General features: G+C 29.2%; 1 protein-coding gene across 1 annotated transcript in view; it reads left to right on the forward strand.

The window, feature by feature from the left end:
- The first annotated feature begins 418 nt into the window (after positions 1–418).
- The window catches only part of LOC132935833 (E3 ubiquitin-protein ligase Siah2-like), an 89,934-nt gene continuing 76,867 nt past the window's right edge, over positions 419–13,485 (forward strand). Inside the window, exon 1 of the mRNA XM_061002467.1 lies at positions 419–637. The gene's annotated coding sequence lies outside the window, so the exon portion shown is untranslated. The remainder of the gene's footprint in view (positions 638–13,485) is intronic.

A 13,485-nucleotide genomic window follows, 5' to 3' on the forward strand; every position in this document is an offset into this window, starting at 1 on the left:
TCTTTCAATACAAAATTATTTTTCTACGACCCTTCATAATAATATACACGTTATTTACGTAATTACGTGTTGTATATAGTAGGTACAGCCTTGCCGCTCATGACACCGGACTTACATGTATTTATAACTTTCTTAAATACGGGAAAACCCTATCGTATTATTGTACTACCTGAAACATGACTGTGCCGGGAGAATCACCCCGCGAGCCGCTTCACGACTGCACAGTTACCTAATACCTTTATACGTTAATTGTCATTCGTTATCGCCCATTGGCAGACGGCAATCGGTGTTCGGCGTTATTCACAATAATTGAGACATGTAGTATTCGGCATTCGGCTGTTAGTTTTGCTTTGTATTGGACGTAAGTCTAGGTTTACATTGCACATTAATTATACATTATCGTGAGTAAAAAAAAAACTATGATTTTGTTGTTAATGGTAATATTGAATATACAAATTGTATTTTTTCTTACCTATATTTTAAAGTGTGATTAATAAGTGCGTACATATTAATGTGTAATCCAATTTCTGTTCTATAAAAATTGTGGTACCTACTGCTATTATTTCAACTATTCACCGCCCAGCACCAGCAGATACCAACACACGCATGCAGACACACATAGTGTATTCGATTTCAAGTAATTATTTAAAATTTTGTTAATTAGATATGTATACTAATATATTTGTACGTTTATATAGGTAGGTATACATTTTTACCAATTCAATAAAAATATTTTTTTGTTTTATTAAAATATGTTACCTCCAAGCAGAATTTGATTTGTTATAATATATTATTATTATAACTTTTAAATATTTTTTTACAGTTAGACTTTATTAAGTAGGTATATTGTTAACTTTTAGTAATATTTAAATATTTAATTATAGGTACTTACATTTTTGTAATCGCTGCTATTGAGCATAAATTAATCGCTCTGGTTATTAGTATTGTATTTAATTGTCAATTGTGGTTATTTATAATTTTTCTATGTCTACTTTTATTTGAAAGCTTGTAATTAAGTGGCTGTAAAGTGTTATCAGTTTTCATAAGATGCTGATTATTAATTTGAGTAATAACTCTACAAGCATTTTAAAGTTTATTATTTGTTTCATTCAATTTATGCTTCGATTCCCAGTTAGTAAATTTACTAAGCATAGAAGATATTTGAAGAAGTGGAAACAGTTGATTGTATTATTGAATAGAGACTGTCTAAGTCATTTAACACAGTTTCATCTTGTTTTTCAATTTGTTCTAAGTCCACAGTTACATCATCCACTTTAAATGTAAAAAAGGTTAATTTTATATTTATAATACATATTAAGTAAATTCTTAACTATTTGATTGATATTTTTAGCATTTTTTTGGTATATATTAATTTATTATTATAAATTAAATGAGGTAAATGGTATAATAATGGTTTTCAAAGGCAATAAAGTAGGATTAAATGTATTTTTCATAAATTATAAAATCGAATCAATTTTCCTTTTTGTTTTTTTCCCATAATGTCCAGTACGTCATCGGGGTTCAACTTAATGTCCCGATGCACTGATAACATTGTAAGTCCATTCAAGCAGCTTATCACAGTTACGAATGTATGACGTATGTGCAAAAGGCAAAGCACACCTTTTCGTGGTAGACTCCCGCCGACCATTTCGTTTCCAGTCCATTATATTTTAGTCCGTGAGCTGTAGGTACAATTGTCTTGTCATATATTGTAATTGTTGAGCTATCGTAGTTTTATAGGTACCTACTAGTAAAATAAAAAAAAATCTCAACTATGATAATATATTAATATCTATGAATTCTTATTTCTTATCTTGAAATCTTTTAAAGCTTACGGGGGAATTTAATTATGGATATTCTAAGAAACAAAACCTCTGGAGGGGGATATAAGCATTTAAAGTTCAAATTTTGACAAAATACGGAAAAATCACGAAAATTAGCAAATTATTTTGAGTTGAGAATTCATAAAAATTTTTCTTTTTAAATCTAAGATTTGAAAATGTAATATAAGATTACTTATAAGTTTGTCTACTTTCATCAAAAAAAAAAAAAATGTCTACTAGAAACTTAAATTAAATTTTTATGGGCGTCTGAAATTTATATTTTTACAACATTTGATATTCACTCGATTTCTCATGTAACAATTTTCTTATTTTATTGTAATTAAAAAACGAATGACTGTAGATACTTGAAAATTTCACTGAATGTTTATATTAGAATTTTCTATACACCTTAACATTTTGAAAATAATTTGACTCTTTTTGAACTGTTTACAGACATAGTAGGTTTTCAATTTTTATAGTTTTTTTTTCTATAAATATCAATAAAATTTTATTTGTTGTATAAAAAAGCGTGAACATTTAATGCAAGGCTCCTGATATAAAGTTTCAATTGAAGTTGAAAAATATTAAAAATACATAGGCACAATTTTTTTTTATAAGCATTTAAAGTTTAAATGTTGACAACATTTATCAAATTTATAATTTATTAATTATTTTGCAGTTAAAAATGTATAAAATGTTTAATTTTTATGGCTAAGGATTGAAAATTTAAAACAAGGCTCCACGTAAATAGGTTATATTTTGATGATATTATTGTGAATAAAGTAATTTATATAATATATAATTAATATTATACTATATAATATATATATTATATTATATTAATTCTATTTTCGCGGGAAATGTATAAGAAAAAAAAAGTATTAACTCATGTTAATTCTGTTTTCATGAGCTGAAAAATAAAAATAAACTATTGAATAAAAGAAAATTGTCATATTAATTTTTTTATAACGTTGAATATCTCAAGTTATTATAATTAATAGATAAGTTTCACATTGTTGATACTTAAATTTTGAAACTGTTATAGTAAAATATCTTAAAATACTGAATTGTTGAGACTCTGTTACAAAATAAAACATCTTAAAAAAAAAATACATTATTACTAAGTACCAAGTCTTGACTCTTGGTTATTATTTAAAGGTACAATGTATTGTCATAATAATTAATTAAAAAACAAAAAAAAATATACAAATTAAAAATGTTTAAAGAATGAATAATTAACAACTGGATTAACTACATTTTCATCAATTTATTCACTTGCAGGACTAGAACTAAGTGATTTGTAAAATGCATGGTATACAGTGGGAATGAGGCCTGTGTTGCACATGGATAGTAAGTCGTTTAGCTTCAGTTTTTCAACTGGAAATGGTTGGTCATAAGCTCTCACAGGACCACAATGTGGCTGATGTCGTCCTCTGTTTTTCTTGTTTTGTAGAGATATAGTTATAGTGTCATCGGTTATATTTAAGTTATATTTTATGTTAAGCTGAAAAGGACATTTAAATGTAAGAATGTAACCATTATTTCTTTTACACTGCTCCATTTCACTAGCAATCCGTTACTTGCTAATTTCCAATTGTACTCACTGTTATTTACAATATGTTTGAAATCCAAAAAGTCTTTATTTGAAACTTCTTTAACTGAATATGGTGTACCTTTAACTTTTGCACATTGAACTAAAGTGACCCATTGGGCTGGTACATAAATTGTTTTTCCTTTTTTTGTTTTTTCGATAGTGGCATGCATGCTATCTCCCTCGTTTTGGGTATAACCTTTTTCAAGAAACCTATGCATTATTTTAATTTTAAGTTTATATGCTGCATATTCCCACATCGCAAACACAAAACGGTTGCGATTCTGCCCACCACAATTATCAGAATAGAAGGAGAACTCTTGTATGCCATCATCCTTCTTTTGTTTTAAAAACATGAACAAACATGTAGCAATTTCATTTGCACCTCTCTTAGCATCCGATTCGTTCCATATATAACAAAAACCTTGTTTCTTGCCAATATCGTAAATAGTGAAATTATACGTGGCAAATTTTCTTTTATAATAAAATGTACTGGTTTCACCTTGTGGCGTCGTTAAGACTTTTTTTAAATCAAAAACCGCCACACAAAATCCTGGTTCAATAGAGGCTCTCTCTTTATCAGCATTTTTAATTCTTCTAACTACTTCTTTATTAAATAGATGTTCATCATATTGTATTTGTTGCTCTTCTTTTTCCTTTGGCTCAGCTATCTTATATTTCTCACAAACATCACATAAATCCTTTTTGGGTTTGAAAAAACTAATGTTGAATTCATTAAATACATCAGTATATTGCCTTAATGTGGCATTTTTTGTTAATGTCTCAACCGGCTTCTCATTGACCCATTCTAAGTATAAACGATGCATTTTAGAAATTGTTAAATTTGCTTCTAAGTACTTTTTATCCGTTTTATTTCTGGTGTAATGAGAGTCTACAACTGGAAAACTATTAATGTGTTCTCTAATAAATTGTTTAACCTCACAAGGAATAGTATGTGGTCTATTTTTGTGTTTACCTGTCATATCAGCATTAATAGTTGGTGAATCCTCAAGTTTTTTACAAATTGTATTCACAACTTTTTCAGATATTCCAAATGTATTAAGGAACATTTTTTTGCAGACTTGTATTTCCTTATTTTTTACTATGAGAAAATATTTTCTAGAAAATTTCCTCCTTGAAAATTCTTTTAAAACTATTGTTTGTTTTGTTCTAGAAAATTTACATATCTAGCGAGAAAATCCCATTTTCGACTTTGGTTTTCCAAATTCCAGTATAATTTGAATAAATTATACCGTTCTTCATAATTTATGTTTTCATGGCATTTTAATCGACATGTTATTAGGCATGGTAGACCCATTTGCTTGGCACATATAATTTGGCCTTTTCTGTTCAAATGTTCAACTCCATAATTTAGCTTTGCTTTTGATTTGACATCCAGCCAGTTTTCTACATTCCTAGTACGCTTTCTAGTTTTTTCTTTAGGAGAAATTCTACGTTTTTTGTTACTTCCCGTACTCTGTAAAATAAACATAAATTATTAATTAATCACAATATTTTTCATAATTTAAGTATTATAATTATTACTTATGGTAACTTACACAAGTATCAGTTAAGATGATGTTGTCATATCCAATGTTATTCTCAATATTTATTGCATCAACCAAATATCCTATGTTGTTATTAATACTTGTAGGTAGATCCTATTAAGTAGAATATCAAGTTTAAATATTTTTATAGTTTAGTCAAATCACAGAGCTACTATAATAATATTCATACATTTTTTAGTTTTCTTTTCCAATAATAACATTATTCTATTATTATGAGCAATTTACTATAGTATAGATAAGTTTTATAATATTGTACCTAAATAGTAAGTTAACAAAAAGAAAATTAACAGACTTTTTGTTTTCTTGTTATATTATTGTCCTATTGCATAAAATGTATGTTTAATACACTAACTTTAGCGTTCAATTAATATTGCTTATAAAATCTATGAATATATTTGTAAAGATGACATTGGTGGTTACTAATAGGTATAATAATTGTGTATGTATTATAGGCATTTCTGAATGTTAACAATAACTTTAATTATTTACAATATAAAACATTTCTATAATGATTGTTTTATGATAAAAAAATTATTATGTACCTCCTTTGAAACAGGGTCATCTATATCAGAGTCTTCATTCAACTTTGAATAATCTTGGTTTGGAGTGAACTCTGGATCCTTGTCAGTATCATAATTACATGTATTATCTGATTCTGAATTGCATTCAAAATCATCACTACTCATGGCACCATACTCATACAAACTAAGTATACTGTCAGTACCAATTTATTCATCATCATTAAATTCCTATTTTAAAAAATATATTGTTACTATACAGCACAAATCAAAAGAAAATTAAACGTTGAAAAAAAATGCACTGTGACAGTGGTCATTATGCTGTAGTAATATGAGGTTAATAATAATAATAGTATTATGTACATTACCTACTACAGTAATTATTGATTATTGAATCATTGTGTCAATGATTTATTTTACTAATTAAATTAATACCTAGGTATCTATTTTGTTAAAATGTTAATATGAAATATTGATCGATACTTACAGTTTTTTTGTTATTATATTGATCCATAATGCCCTAATGACGGTGACATATGGGAGTATGTTCGTTCAATGGTCGTATGGATGTCGAAAACAAATAATAGTATGTCCATAATATTGTTTTGATAGCAGTCGAGTTAAAAATAGAATAAGTAGGTAAATAAAATCAAGATACTACTTTTATCGCCGGTTATTTTTAGTTTTTTTTTCTATAAATATCAATAAAATTTTATCTGTTGAGTAAAAAAGCTTGAAAATTTAATAGAAGGCTCCTAGGTTATTGTTTCAAAGGCAGATGAAAAAAATTAAAAATCCTTAGTCACAGTTTTTATTTATAAACATTGAAAGTTCAAATGTTGACAAAATACGGAAAAATCACGAAAATTAGCAAATTATTTTGAGTTGAGAATTGATAAAAATTTTTCTTTTTAAATCTAAGATTTTAAAATGTAATATAAGATTACTCATAAGTTTGTCTACCTTTATCAAAAAAAAAATGGCTACAAGAAACATAATTAAATTTTTGTGAGCGTCTGAAATTTATATTTTTACAACATTTGATATTCACTTGATTTCTCATGTAACAATTTTCTTATTTTATTGTAATTGAAAAACGAATGACTGTAGATACTTGAAAATTTCATTTCTTGTTTCTATACACCATAATATTTTCCAAATATTTTGACTCTTTTTGAGCGGTTTACGGACATTGTCCGTTTTCAATTTTTTTAGTTTTTTTTTTCTATAAATATCAATAAAAATTTTTTTGTCAGGTCAAAAAGCGTGAAAATTACAAGACTCCTGATATATCGTTCTAATAGCAGTTGAAAAATATTAAAAATACATAGGAATTATTTTTTTTTATAAGCATTTAAAGTTCAAATGTTGACAACATTTATCAAATTTTTAATTTATTAATTATTTCGTAGTTAAAAATGTATAAAATGTTTAACTTTTATGGCTAAGGATTGAAATTTTGAAACAAGGCTCTACGTAAATAGGTTATATATAAATTACTTTATTCACAATAATATCATCAAATATACTTGGTAATATCATAGGCTGACTGACCGTTTTCGCTCAGAATCGTTTTTCTTATACAATGATATTATATCATTGAATTCAAATTTAACACCATCCATTACAGTGACCCACTTGTAACCTACTGTTCAGCAGAGCGATATCCACTTATCCACCTTTTTACATTTGATATTCACTCGAAATCTCACGTAACGATGTTCTTATTTTGTTGTAATTAAAAACGTATGACTGCAGATACTTGAAAATTTCACTGAATGTTTGTATTAGCATTTTCTATACACCATAATATTTTCCAAATATTTTGACTCTTTTTGAGCGGTATACGGACATTGTCAGTTTTCAATTTTTTTAGTTTTTTTTTCTAAAATATTAATAAAATTTTATCTGTTGAGTAAAAAAGCTTGAAAATTTAATAGAAGGCTCCTAGGTTATTGTTTCAAAAGCAGATGAAAACAATTAAAAATCCTTAGTCACAGTTTTTATTTATAAGCATTGAAAGTTCAAATGTTGACAAAATACGGAAAAATCACGAAAATTAGCAAATTATTTTGAGTTGAGAATTGATAAAAATTTTTCTTTTTAAATCTAAGATTTTAAAATGTAATATAAGATTACTCATAAGTTTGTCTACCTTTATCAAAAAAAAAATGTCTACAAGAAACTTAAATTAAATTTTTGTGAATGTCTGAAATTTATATTTTACAACATTTGATATTCATTTGATTTCTCATGTAACAATTTTCTTATTTTATTGTAATTGAAAAACGAATGACTGTAGATACTTGAAAATTTCACTTCTTGTTTATATTAGCACTTTCTGTACACCATAATATTTTCCAAATATTTTGACTCATTTTGAGTGGTTTACGGACATTGTCCGTTTTCAATTTTTTTAGTTTTTTTTTTCTATAAATATCAATAAAAATTTTTTTGTCAGGTCAAAAAGCGTGAAAATTTAATACAAGGCTCCTGATATATCGTTCTAATAGCAGTTGAAAAATATTAAAAATACATAGGAACAATTTTTTTTTATAAGCATTTAAAGTTCAAATGTTGACAACATTTATAAAATTTTTAATTTATTAATTATTTTGTAATTAAAAATGTATAAAATGTTTAATTTTTATGGCTAAGGATTGAAATTTTGAAACAAGGCTCCACGTAAATAGGTTATATATAAATTACTTTATTCACAATTTTTTTTTTTTTTTTTCAATCCGGAGATTGGTTTTTAACAAATGTTTCACAATAAATGACTTCTCCATTTTTCTCTATCATTCGCCATATTTTTAAGCTCCCTGTAGGAAGTGACTCCTGCATCCTGCATTATTTGACTAATGTATCTCGTCCTAGGTCTTCCTCTTGATCTTGTACCCTCTATCATACCTTCGATTATTATACTATGCAGTTCGTCTCCATGCCTCAACGTGTGTCCTATCATCTGCCATCTCCTTCTCTTTATGGTGTCTAACAGTGTTCGTTTTTCATCTATTGTTCTCAGGATGTCTTCATTTGATCTTCTATCAGTCCAGCTTATTCTCTGCATTTTCCTCCAACACCACATCTCGAGAGCTTCTAACATATCTTTTTCTTTCTTATTAATTGTCCAGGTCTCACTTCCATATAATGCCACACTCCAGACATATGTTTTTATGAGCCGTTTCTTCGTTGTTATGTTCATATTTTTTGATGTTAGTATTTTTCTCTTTTTAAGGGATGTGTTCTTTGCTTGACCTATCCTGCTTCTGATTTCTTTAATTGATTTTCCGTCGTCTATTATAATGCTGCCCAAGTATTTGAAATGGTCTACTTGGATAATTTCTTTGTTTTCTAATGTTATATTTATAGATGGTACGTTTTTCTTGTAGCATACTAAGGTTTTTGTCTTAGCTGAATTTATTTTCAGACTATATTCTTTAAACGTAAAATTCATTACATTTAATGCTGCTTGTAGGTCTTCCTCAGATGATGCGAGAACGACTATATCATCAGCAAAGCGAAGCATGGTTAATAGTACCCCTCCTATTTTCACTCCGATTCCTTTTTGTTCTAACCAATGCTTTATGACATTTATTGCTTTTTCAATAAATACATTGAACAATGCAGGTGAAAGTGGGCACCCTTGTCTCACCCCTTTTTGGATTCTAGCAGTCACTGTTGTTGTATTAATGTGGATAGTGGTTTCTTGTTCTTCATAAATCTTATAGAGAATACGTCTGTCTTTAAAATCTATCTCTGTTTCTTCCAAAATTTTAAAAAGACTTGTCCAATTTATGGTATCGAATGCTTTTTTTAGGTCTATAAAATCCATATAAGTGATTTTTTGTCTCTCGATTAGTTTTTCAAGTATTACTCTCAGACCTAAAATAGCCTCCCTGGTTCCTTTGTTTTTCCGGAAACCAAATTGGTCGTTGTCTAATCTAACTTCTATCTTTTTACTTATCCTTTTGCTTACAATTATTGTCAGTAATTTAGCCGCATGCGATATCAGGCTTAAGGTCCGAAAATTTTCACATTGATCGGCTCTTGGTTTTTTTGGTAGGATAACTAATCTACTGCATCCAAAATCTCTCGGAATTATTCCACTCTCGTATATTTTACATAACAGTTCGTACAGAGCGTTCTTTATTTCATCGTCTGTCTGTTATAAGAGTTCTGTGTTTAGTTTGTCTGGGCCTGGTGCTTTGTTTTTCTTCATTATTTGAAGTGCGTCTTCAAATTCTGATTTTAGGATCCTTGTATTTGCATTTGAATCAAAGTCACCGTCGGTTGGGTTTTCAACGAGTAGGTCATTGTTTTCTTCTTCTCTGTATAGTTCTTCTACGTATTCTTTCCATCTATTCGCTATTGCTATTTCATCTATGAGTAAATTTCCTTCTTTATCCTTTACGTGTGTGCATTGTGACTTTTTTCATTAAAGTATCGTTTGATGAGTTTATATGCCTTGTCCTGTTGATTGTATTTCATCATATTGTCTATTTCTTCACAATTCTTTTCGATCCACCTTTCTTTGGCTTTTTTCGCTTCACGGTTTATTTTATTTCTTAACGTCTTATATTGTTTTTTACTTTCTTCATCTGTTTTGTTTTTAAACAATCTTCTTCTTTCTATATCTTGAACTATTTCCATTGTGATCCATTCGTGTTTCGGTGTTGGTTTCCCCCTAGTTAATACTTCTTCTGCAGACTGGATAATAGATTCTTTTATGCAACGCCACCTATGTTCTATATTATTATTACAGTCATCTGTCTTCGGCTTGTCTTTGGTATCAAATTTTTCTTTGCATTTTTTTTCGAACAGTTTTCTTACTTCTGGTTGCTTTAGTTGACACAAATTCCAATCCGGTCCTTTATTTTTTGGTCTTTCTAATTTCTTAAATTTCAATACTGATTTGATCATTACCAGGTTGTTGTCACTGTCAATATCAGCTCCTGGGTAAGATTTGCTAGATTTGATCTGGTTTTTGTATCTATTCTTTACCATGATGTAGTCTAATTGATATCTTTTGATATCACCTGGTATTTTAAACGTATAGCGTCTTCTTTTATGATTCATGAATAAAGTATTAGTTATAATTAAATCATGTTGTCTACAGAATTCGACAAGACGGTCACCTCTTTCATTCCTTGTTCCAAGTCCATATTTGCCGACGTCTCTGCCGTCTGTACTTTCACCAACAATCGCATTCCAATCTCCCATGATAATTAAATTTTCCTTACTATTTGTAAGACTAATGAGTTCTTCTATCTTTTCGTAGATTTCTTCTACTTCCTCATCGTTCGCTTGTGTTGTAGGCATATATGCTTGTATTATTGCGATGTCATTGGGGACAGATTTTAATTTGATCATTATCAATCTATCATCGTAAGTTATGTAACTTCTCACGCATTGTGCTCATTTTTTATTCATAATAATGCCAACTCCATTTCTTCCATTGTCACCGCCGGAGTAGATGACTCTGTACTCTCCCGATATAAAGTTACCTTGACCATTCCATCTCATTTCACTTATTCCCAAAATATCAATTTTGAGGCGTTTCATCTCAATCTTAAGATTTTCTAGTTTCCCTGTTTGCAACAGGGTTCTGACATTCCATGTTCCTATCATACTACAAGGATTTCGCTTGGTGACAACCTGAGATACCTTGTTTGGCCTCCTGTTGGGAATAACCTCTCCGATAAGGTCGTTTCCATACATGTTATCATTTATTGTGCTGGTCATTTGTTATTTGACCAAGGAGAGTAATGTGGTGGTTTCCTCTTACTTTCCACATCGCAGTGTAGTGGCCGTGTTCATGGTCTCCATGTACGCCTACTACTTCTACCTGGCTATAGCTGTACCTGCTTACGAAGCATCCACCTATAGCCAGTACTGAAGGCGCTGCAGCTCACCTTCAGGTCCATTTTAGTCACCTCTTACGACAGGCATGGACTACCGTGGGTGTATTCTGGCCCCCTACCCACAGGGATTCACAATAATATCATCAAATATACATGGTAATATCATAGTGCTGACTGACCGTTTTCGCTCAAAATCGTTTTTCTTATACAATGATATTATATCATTGAATTCAAATTTAACACCATCCATTACAGTGACCCACTTGTAACCTACTGTACAGCAGAGCGACATCCACTTATCCACTTTTTTTACATTTGATATTCACTCGATATCTCATGTAACAATTTTCTTATTTTATTGTAATTGAAAAACAAATGACTGTAGATACTTGAAAATTTCATTTCTTGTTTATATTAGCACTTTCTATACACCATAATATTTTCCAAATATTTTGACTCTTTTTGAGCGGTATACGGACATTGTCAGTTTTCAATTTTTTTAGTTTTTTTTTCTATAAATATCAATAAAATTTTATCTGTTGAGTAAAAAAGCTTGAAAATTTAATAGAAGGCTCCTAGGTTATTGTTTCAAAGGCAGATGAAAAAAATTAAAAATCCTTAGTCACAGTTTTTATTTATAAGCATTGAAAGTTCAAATGTTGACAAAATACGGAAAAATCACGAAAATTAGCAAATTATTTTGAGTTGAGAATTGATAAAAATTTTTCTTTTTAAATCTAAGATTTTAAAATGTAATATAAGATTACTCATAAGTTTGTCTACCTTTATCAAAAAAAAAATGTCTACAAGAAACTTAAATTAAATTTTTGTGAGCGTCTGAAATTTATATTTTTACAACATTTGATATTCACTTGATTTCTCATGTAACAATTTTCTTATTTTATTGTAATTGAAAAACGAATGACTGTAGATACTTGAAAATTTCACTGAATGTTTGTTAACATTTTTCTGAACATTTTCTACACATGATACAATTTTGAAAATAATTTGACTCTTTTTAGGCTGTTTACGGACGTTGTCAGTTTTCAATTAATTTATTTTTATTTTCTATAATTATCAATAAAATTTTATTTGTTGGGTAAAAAAGCGTGAAAATTTAATATAAGGCTCCTAAAATTTCGTTCTAATAGTAGTTGAAAAATATTAAAAGTACATAGGCACAATTTTTTTTTATAAGCATAATATTTTTAATAGTCTTTAAAATGTTGATAATACATATTTATATTTTAGTTCATAGATGATATTATTTTAATATAACCCGAAACCCGATATTATTGTATCCGGTTTTGAACACGAAACTAGAAAACATTTTACCCGGTTTTGAAAGCAAAACCTAAAACCCGAAAATATTTTACCCGGGTTTTTACACGAAACCAAAACCCGAAATCATTTTACCCGGTTTTGAAGACGAAACCCGAAAACATTTTACCCGGTTTTGAACACAAAACCCGGAAACATTTTATCCGGGTTTGAATGCAAATCCAAACCCGAAAACATTTTACCCGGTTTCGAAGACGAAACCCGAAAACATTTTACCCGGTTTTGAACATGAAACCCGAAAATATTTTACCCGGGTTTGAATGCAAATCAAAAACCCAAAAAAAAAAACCCAGTTTTGAACGCAAAACCCGAAACCCGAAAATATTTGACCTGGTTTTTCATACAAAACCAAAATCCGAAATCATTTTACCCGGTTTTGAAGACGAAACCAAAATCCGAAATCATTTTACCCGTTTTGCAGACGAAACCCGAAAACATTTTACCCGGTTTCGAAGACGAAACCCGAAATCATTTTATCCGGTTTTGAATGCTAATCCAAACCCGAAAACTTTTTACCCGGCTTTGAACGCGAAACCCGAAACCCGAAAACATTTTATTTTACCCGGTTTTGAATGCAAAACCAAAATCCGAAATTATTTTCCCCGTTTTGGAGACGAAACCCGAAAACATTTTACCCGGTTTTGAAGACGAAACCAGAAAACATTTTACCCGGTTTTGAACGCAAAACCCGAAAACATTATACCCGGTTTTGAACGCAAAACCCGGAAACATTTTATCCGGGTTTGAATGCTAATCCAAACCCGAAAACTTTTTACCCGG

The sequence above is a fragment of the Metopolophium dirhodum genome, chromosome 1 (assembly GCF_019925205.1).
Source record: "Metopolophium dirhodum isolate CAU chromosome 1, ASM1992520v1, whole genome shotgun sequence".
Lineage (NCBI taxonomy): Eukaryota > Metazoa > Arthropoda > Insecta > Hemiptera > Aphididae > Metopolophium > Metopolophium dirhodum.